Raw genomic sequence first — 9209 nt, 5'->3', positions numbered from 1 at the left:
AAGATCCAAAACAGAAAAGCTAAAGTTGCAGAAGAAGAAGATTTAAAACAGCAAATGAATTTTGAATTATGCAGTAAAAGAACAAGAGAGAACTCAAGGTGAGAATTGAAACAGAATTCCTTCAATTCTCCAATTCAAGTTAAGATGTAAAAGTGAGCTCTCTACTACTACTACTCCCTAATGGAACAAGCCTCCTAATTCAGCTCTAATTGATGCCTTTATATAGGCTTTACAAAATGAAAAATGAAAATGAAATTAAAACAAATTACAAAAATGAAAATCCTAATTTAATTGATCCATGTGCCTTTGAGTGATGATGTGGGCTTTGCTTGCTTTGGATTTGAGGAGAAATGGGTTTGGTTGACCTTGATTCAATTTGGAGAGGAATTGAATTTAAATGGAATTTTGGTTGAATTTTGGCCCATGAGTGTTTGCTCCCAGGAGGCTGCCCTGCTCTTATGGAGGGCAGAGCAGGGAAGTTGTGTGATGAAGCATGTTGCGTGCCAAGTGTGGGATAGGCATCAGGATGCTGCCCTGCCCTTGTGGAGGGCAGGGCAATGTTGCCATGGTGTGCTTTGCCTTGCTGCCCGTGTGTGCGTGCTGCTGGCCGTGTCATGCGCTCATGCTTGTGTGCGCCAAGGAGAGTTCCCAAGTTCAAACCCTTGTGTAAGCATTTGGGGGAGCAATTTTCCTTGATTTTTCATGAAGAGAGCACGACATTGCCCTGCTCTCCAAGAGGGCAGAGCAGAATAATGAGCGCTACTTTGCTTTGGAGTGAGGCTCCAGCTTCGAACCTTTGTGGAAGCACTTTAGTTTATTTTCGCTTATTTTTGGCCCTTAAAGATGCCTTTTACTCATACATCAATTGTACGCCAAATATGGATTGCTATATATCGTTGGAAAGCTCTGAATGTCAGCTTTCCAACGCAACTGGAAGCACATCAATTGGACGTCTGTAGCTCAAGTTATAGCCCTTTGAAGGAGGCATGGTCATGCTGTGAGCGCCCAGATTTTAACTTAGCGAAAATTTGCTTCCAACCTCACTTTGTTTCATCATGATATTGCCCTGCCCTTGGCAAGAGCAGGGAAATGTGCGTGCTGGTTGCTTCTTCCTTCAATTTGGTCATGGGCCACGCTTTTAAAAGCGTGGCCTAAGGCTCCAAAGTGTACCCCAACTTCAAAGTGTACCCCAAAGCTCTTTTTTCTCCTTTTTAGCTTATTTTGTGCTTCTTTGCTTCTTTTTATTCTTATTTCCTACAAGATTTATAAAATTAAAAGATCAAGAAAATATATCATTTAAGCACAAAAGAATGCAATATTTAAGCACTAATCATCAATTTATTGTATGAAAAAGCATAGAAAAATAGGTATATGATGACTTGTCATCACAGCTCATTACATTGGTTCAGAACAATTGCCAGTATGGAGGAAGTGCTTCGGAGGGCCCAAATCTACAAGCTCTTGCTATTTCCTTTCTCTTTAAGGGACAAGGTCTCTTAATGGTTAGAAACCTTCCCAAAGGAAAGCATCACAAACTGGGATGACTTGGTTAACAAGTTCTTAGCCAAGTTCTATCCCCCTCTGAGAATCATCAAGCTCAAAACTGAAGTGCAAACTTTTAGACAACTAGAGGGAGAGTCCTTATATGAGGCTTGGGAGAGGTACAAGGCATTAATCAGAAAGTGTCCTTCTGATATGTTTAGTGAATGGGTGAAGCTCCAAAACTTCTATGAAGGCCTACCATGAAAGCAAGAAAGGCTTTAGACTACTCTTCAGGAGGGTGACTGATAAACCACTATTTTATGGTTTATCTTGTGCTCAATTAAGTGGTTTTTATCAAGTCTATGCACACTCATTCATACAAATTGCATAGTTTTGCTCTACAATTGAAAACTTGCTTCCTAAGCCCTTAAATTGTGTGCTTTAATTCTTCTTTATACCATTCGATGTCGTCATCTGTGCGTTAAGTGTTTTTAGGCTTTATAAAGCAGAAATGGCTTAGAGGATGGAGAGGAAGCTTGCATAAACGGAAGGAGCACAAGAATTAAAGGAGATAGCCAGCGAGGAGTGACGCGTGCACGTACCTGACGCGTGCGTGTGAATTGGAGTTCGCACGGCGACGCATGTGTGTGCCTGACGCGTACGCGTGACACGCGAGGAAAACCAGCGACGCGTGATGTGTGGAAAACGATCCACCACAAAACTCACCGTCAAGTATACTGGGTCGCATCAAGTAATAATAACTCACATGAGTGAGGTCGATCCCATAGGGATTGAAGGATTGACCAATTTTAGTTTAGTGGTTGATTTAGTCAAGCAAACAAGAGTTGATTTGAGTGATTTGTGATTGACAGAAACTAAATTGCATGAATTGTAAAGGGAGAGGGAGGAATTGTAGTAAGTTAAAGAGAACAGAAAGTAGAAGTGCTGAATCTTAAAGAACAAGTAAAGTAAATGACAGAAACTTAGAACGCAAGAAATCTAAATTGCAGAAGCTTAGAGTGCAAGAAATGTAAATTGCTTGAATCGTAAATGGGTCAGGGAATTGGGATTGCAGAAATTAAACAAGGAAAAGTAAATTGCAACCAACAAAAGAGTAAAATAGGAATTGAATATGAACAGATCTCAAACAAGAAATTAAAATTTCTTGAAAGAAAGCATTCAGCAAAAGAACAGAATGAGAATGCAGATCTCAGGGGTCAAGAGACTAGAAAACCAAGTCTAGATCTCACTGCCTTCCTTGATCCAAATTCAGAAAAGAATTGTAGAGAATTTAAAATCAAACGGCAGAAGAACTAAATTCAAATCTCAATTTCTCAAATAGTGCAGTAAATCAAAATAGAGAGAGATCTCAAGGTGAGATTGATACAGAATTTCCTCAATTCTCAACACCCAAGACTCAAACAAAGTGTGTAGAAAAGAAAATAAGAAAACCCAGAGGAAGAGAATTCAATTCTCATTCCCAACTCTTCCCAGAGCTCTAATTCTTAATAACAACAATGAAAATTCAAAATGAGCTTCCCTCTGTAAGTCCTCTGAAAAAATTCTCAAAGAAAAGCTCTCCTAAAACTTAAATCCTAAGCTATTTATACACTCTCTTCAAATGATCATTAAGCCTTGAATTTGGGCCCTTGGCCTTGATGGAATTGGGTTGAAAATAGCCTCTGTTGATTGCTCTTGGTCTTGAGAAGAAATCTGTTTGCACTTTGAACTTTTGGAGTATTCACGTTTGAGTCAATGTTTGAGGCAAACATTGACTCAAACATCTTTGTGTGATGGCGTTATGCAAAACGGGTGGTTGCTGTCACTCACGTTTGAGTTCACGTTTGAGGTCAAATGTGAGCTAAAACATGATCCTCCCTAAGGCAATTTTCAGCCAACGTTTGACCTCACGTTTGAGGCAAACGTTGGTGCAGGCGTGGCTCATCCAATGCAGCAATCAGGAGCATTCTTCCTAGCTAAAATTCAGCCAACGTTTGACCTCATGTTTGAGACAAACGTTGGCGTAAACGTTGAGCTCCTCCTCCAGGTTGGCTTTAATGGCATTAGTAATGAAATGCATGCTTTTATTAATGCATTAACGTAAAGCATGAATTGCCAATTGCATTAGAAATGTATGGCTTTAATTAATAATGCTTATGCTTTAACTTTAAATCATTCATTCATTTAACACCTTTATTCATTAGCATTAGTAATTAATTGTTCCATGCATGCTTTCATTATATTATTACATTTAATCAGTAATGCCAATTACTTAACATAGCATTCATTTATTTCATTCAATTGAAATTATTAATTAAATGTTTTATGCATGCATTCATTCCATTCATCCGCTCACTTAATAATTAAATGCAAGCATGCATAAGAATTAATGCATGACAGTTCTTGATGCCAAGGTTCAATGGTCATGGGCCACGCTTTTTCCTTCCTTAGGCCACGTTTTCCTTGCTTCTTTCTTTTCTTCACCTACAAGTAATCAAAACAACCAATCAAAGTATCACAAAATTCACAAAGCTTAAAAGTCATTTAAAAATCAATTAATTTTAGCTTAAACCTCATGATTTTGTGTCAATTAAAGGGTGGTTGATTGATTTCAAGTACACATGAATTTCTACCCAAATGGCTTACTTGTAACTCAAGAAAGTGCATAAAACCAAATGAAACAAGTGAAATTAGCTTGAAAACAGGCATATGATGACTTGTCATCACAACACCAAACTTAAATCTTGCTTGTCCCCAAGCAAGCATAAAAAGTAAGAGGGGATGTAATGAAAAAGAGTGGTATGCATATCCTTATTAAGCACATAGTTGAACTTGGTTCATGGGGTTTTTATGCAGACAATGATAACTCAATTATTGCTTGCTGTTACATAAGGGACATTCCCTCAAAGGCTTACTAAACTTGCTGCTATAAGGTTTCATTTTTGCTTGTTCCCTCCCTAACTTTTCTTTCTTTGTTTTGCCTAAAGAGCTTATTATTCATTGAAGGCTTGGTGGCAAATATTGCAGCAGCCTTTGGCTTTATTTTTGCTCAATATTTCTTCACCACAGACACATGGCTCACCCTTTTCCTCCTAGGATCATTGATGCCCAGCATCTCTTTCGATAATTAAGTGTTTTGTAGCTAGGTTGCTCTTTATTGTGGACTTTCAGTTGGCAATCCCAAATTAGTTGATTTAAGTGACCAAGTTTTGAAAGACTCCTCAGAACTTACTTGTCCAAGCATATCCTAGAACAAAAATACCACAGGCATGTGTCCTAGGGTCCAAGCTATTGGTGCCTAGCCTTATTGTTTGTTTTCTTTGCCACTTTTGGCTTTTTCTCTTTCTTTTTCTTTCTATTTTATTTTATTCTTAAGGGATCTTTACTGATACAAGCATTTATAACAGCAAACTAGTTCATACTTCAAAGAAAATGACATTATACAGCATTTATTTCATGAGTTATGCATTTAATCAAACACATACCACCACTAACTTTCATTTTAGATAATGCAACATTGGATATTTACTTCCTAATTCAGACATTTCTCTTTTATTCTAGCATATGGGAAACAAACCAAAATTCAAAGCTAAGTAGTGGATGACAGACATTATGCATATCAGCATTCTTGACAAACAATTCCACTTGCAACCAAATGAACACTTTAGCAAGACATACAAGAATTCCCAATTTAAAGTACTTCTTTAACAACAAGGATTAAGTCCAAACACAACCTTTTGGATTGCAGCTTTTCATTCTGCCTCCTGCTGTATCCCTTTTGAGTCATAATGCAAATTGTCTTCAAATGTTGGCTAATTTCTTGCATAATTCTCAAAAGTTGCTTGCTCCTCAAGCCCTTAAGTGAATGGTTAGTATGCATGAATTGAGTGTGTCTTTTAGATTTATTTTGGTGTGGGAACACCAAACTTAATTCCTTGCCACTACCTCTGATGCAATAAGTTAACCAATTATGAATTCTCTTGGCCCATCTAAAGGTTATGGAGCTAAAAACTAGAAAGCAACTAAATGGTTGAATGACTTGTCTGATTGCTTGGAGCTAGCATTATGCAGAAAGTGAGAATATGCTTTTAGATAAAATTTTGGTGGAACACCAAACTTAGAATCCTTCATTCTACTTTAAAATATTTTGGTGTGCAACACCAAACTTAGCTCCTTGCAATATACACAAAAGTACTTAACCTTTTTATTGAAATAGCTATGAAAAGAGAACTACCTCTGGTTGGGTTGCCTCTCAACAAGTGCTCTTTTAATGTCATTAGCTTGACATGTTGTTATTCACTTTCTTCCTCTTCTTCCAATTTATTAAGAGGAATGACCTCAAGGGGGGAGAAGATTCAGCTATTGTCCTCTTTCTTGGTTTCTCCTCAGCAAGCTTTCTTCTGTAAATGGCTTGATTGAGCTTGCTTGCTGGATCAGGGGGATGATTGCTTGTAGTTGACCTTCTCTTCTTCATGAATATTGTCCTTTGTAGCTTGGTCACAACCCTCTTCTGGGTGCTTTTATTAAATTCCTTCACTTCCTTGAGCATAAGTCTTGGTGGTTGTGTGATTGGAGTGTTCTCTTCATCAAGAGCTTTTTGAATTGATGGTTCAGTGAGCTCTTCCTTCCTGTAATTTTCTGCTTCAATTGAGTGTGAACTTCCTTGATTGGCTTCCTCCTATTCTTTTACATGATCTTCCATTAAGTCTTTCGGGAGTGAAGTTTCATGTTCCTCTATCACCTCAATTAGCTTTTGTGAATATGAAGCCACAGGTTCAAACACCTCCACAACCTCTTTTTCCATTGAAATTTCACTTGACACAGAGGCTTCCTCATCTTGCTTTTCCACTTCCTCACCCACAAATTGGTCTTCATCCTCTCTGTTTGATGGTTCTAAGTTCCTCCTTGTTTGCTCTGAGGGCTCATTCATCTTCTTGAAGAGGATTTCTTTCCAAGATTGGGATTATGTGTGTCTTTTCACAAGTTGTCTGTGTATTTCAATGGCTTGGCATTGGCTTGTTGTGATGAAGTTGTGTTGAGGGGTGTGGAATGAGTTTTGTGAGTTGTGGAATGAATTTTATGGTTGGTAGGATGACTTGTATGGATTTTGGAGGAAACTTTGTACTGAGGCATAATCAAGTGATGAAGAACTTCCAAATGAGAAACTGGGAAGTGAGGGTGGATAATTTCTCATGACTTTATTGAGAGTATACTCCAGGGAAGATGTTTCTTGATGAATGGAACAGGAATCCTTGAGATTCCCTTCCCAGCCACGGTTTGTGTAACTATCATCACAGTGGGAGTCACTTTATGGCTCTGGGAGGTATTCATGCTCTTTCATTCCTTGGTGACACTCCCATCCACCATGAGGATAATGATATGGATTATTTTGTGGTGGTGGTTGGTATCCTATATGATTTTCTTGCTCATCTTGTGTTTCTAAAGCAAATCTCCATGGATTTGAGTGCTTAGAATTTGTATTTTCTTGGTGATATTCCCAGCCACCATTAGAGATTGGTGATGGTGAGTAATATCCCATAAAATTTGTTTGATCATAAGATGTGTTGGACTCCATCTGAGTTTTGTAAAACTCAACACCATTGAAAGTTGAAATTCATGTCTCAGATGAGATATGCTTAGTGAGGCAAAAACACAAACACCTTGGTTTCAATTTAAAACAGAGAAGAAAAATAAAGAAAATGCTTAATCTAGATCACCACCTCACTTAATCATTGTCAATCTATTTCAATCCCCGGTAACGGTGCCAAAAACTTGATGTGTGGAAAATGATCCAACACAAAACTCACCGGCAAGTATATCGGGTCGCATCAAGTAATAATAACTCACATGAGTGAGGTCGATCCCACAGGGATTGAAGGATTGAGCAATTTTAATTTAGTGGTTGATTTAGTCAAGCAAACAAGAGTTGATTTGAGTGATTTGTGATTGACAGAAGCTAAATTACATGAATTGTAAAGGGAGAGGGAGGAATTGCAATAAATTAAAGAGAACAGAAAGTAGAAGTGCTGAATCTTAAAGAACAAGTAAAGTAAAAGACAGAAACTTAGAACGCAAGAAATGTAAATTGCAGAAGCTTAGAGTGCAAGAAATGTAAATTGCTTGAATCGTAAATAGGTCAGGGAACTGGGATTGCAGAAATTAAACAAGAAAAAGTAAATTGCAACCAACAAAAGAGTAAAAGAGGAATTGAATTGGAACAGATCTCAAACGAGAAATTAAAATTGATTGAAAGAAAGCATTCAGTAAAAGAACAGAATGAGAATGCAGATCTCAAGGGTCAAGAGACTAGAAAACCAAGTCTAGATCTCACTGCCTTCCTTGATCCAAATTCAGAAAACAATTGCAGAGAATTTAAAATCAAACAGCAGAAGAACTAAATTCAAATCTCAATTTCTCAAATAGTGCAGTAAATCAAAACAGAGAGAGATCTCAAGGTGAGATTGATACAGAATATCCTCAATTCTCAACTTCTAAGACTCAAACAAAGGTTGTAGAAAAGAAAACAAGAAAACCCAGAGGAAGAGAATTCAATTCTCATTCCCAACTTTTCCCAGAACTCTAATTCTTAATAACAACAATGAAAATTCAAAATGAGCTTCCCTCTGTAAGTCCTCTGAAAAATTCTCAAAGAAAAGCTCTCCTAAAACGTAAATCCTAAGCTATTTATACACTCTCTTCAAATGATCATTAAGCCTTGAATTTGGGCCCTTGGCCTTGATGGAATTAGGTTGAAAATAGCCTCTATTGATTGCTCTTGGTCTTAAGAAGAAATCCATTTGTACTTTGAACTTTGGGAGTATTCACGTTTGAGTCAACGTTTGAGGCAAACGTTGACTCAAACGTCTTTGTGTGATGGCGTTATGCAGAATGTGTGGTTGCTGTCACTCATGTTTGAGTTCACGTTTGAGGTCAAACGTGAGCTCAAACGTGATCATCCCCAAGGCAATCTTCAGCCAACATTTGACCTCACGTTTGAGGCAAACATTGGCGCAGGCGTAGCTCATCCAATGCAGCAATCAGGAGCGTTCTTCCAAGCTAAAATTCAGCCAATGTTTGACCTCATGCTTGAGGCAAACGTTGGCGCAAACGTTGAGCTCCTCCTCTAGGTTGGCTTTAATGGCATTAGTAATGAAATGCATGCTTTTATTAATGCATTAATGTAAAGCATGAATTGCCAACTGCATTAGAAATGCATGGCTTTAATTAATAATGCTAATGCTTTAACTTTAAATCATTCATTCATTTAACGCCTTTATTCATTAGCATTAGTAACTAATTGTTCCATGGATGCTTACATTTAATCAGTAATGCCAATTACTTACATAGCATTCATTTATTTCATTCAATTGGCATTATTAATTAAATGTTTCATGCATGTATTCATTCCATTCATCCGGTCACTTAATAATTAAATGCATACATGCATAAGCATTAATGCATGACAATTCATGATGCCAAGGTTCAATGGTCATGGGCCACGCTTTCTCCTTCCTTAGGCCACGCTTTCTTTGTTTCTTTCTTTTCTTTACCTACAAGTAATCAAAACAACCAATGAAAGTATCACAAAATTCACAAAGCTTAAAAGTCATTTAAAAATCAATTAATTTTAGCTTAAACCTCATGATTTTGTGTCAATTAAAGGGTGGTTGATTGATTTCAAGTACACATGAATTTCTACCCAAATGGCTTACTTGTAACTCAAGAAA

This window comes from Arachis stenosperma, chromosome 6, assembly GCF_014773155.1.
Source record: "Arachis stenosperma cultivar V10309 chromosome 6, arast.V10309.gnm1.PFL2, whole genome shotgun sequence".
NCBI classification, from domain to species: domain Eukaryota; kingdom Viridiplantae; phylum Streptophyta; class Magnoliopsida; order Fabales; family Fabaceae; genus Arachis; species Arachis stenosperma.
Note: the sequence above shows the minus strand (reverse complement) of the source record.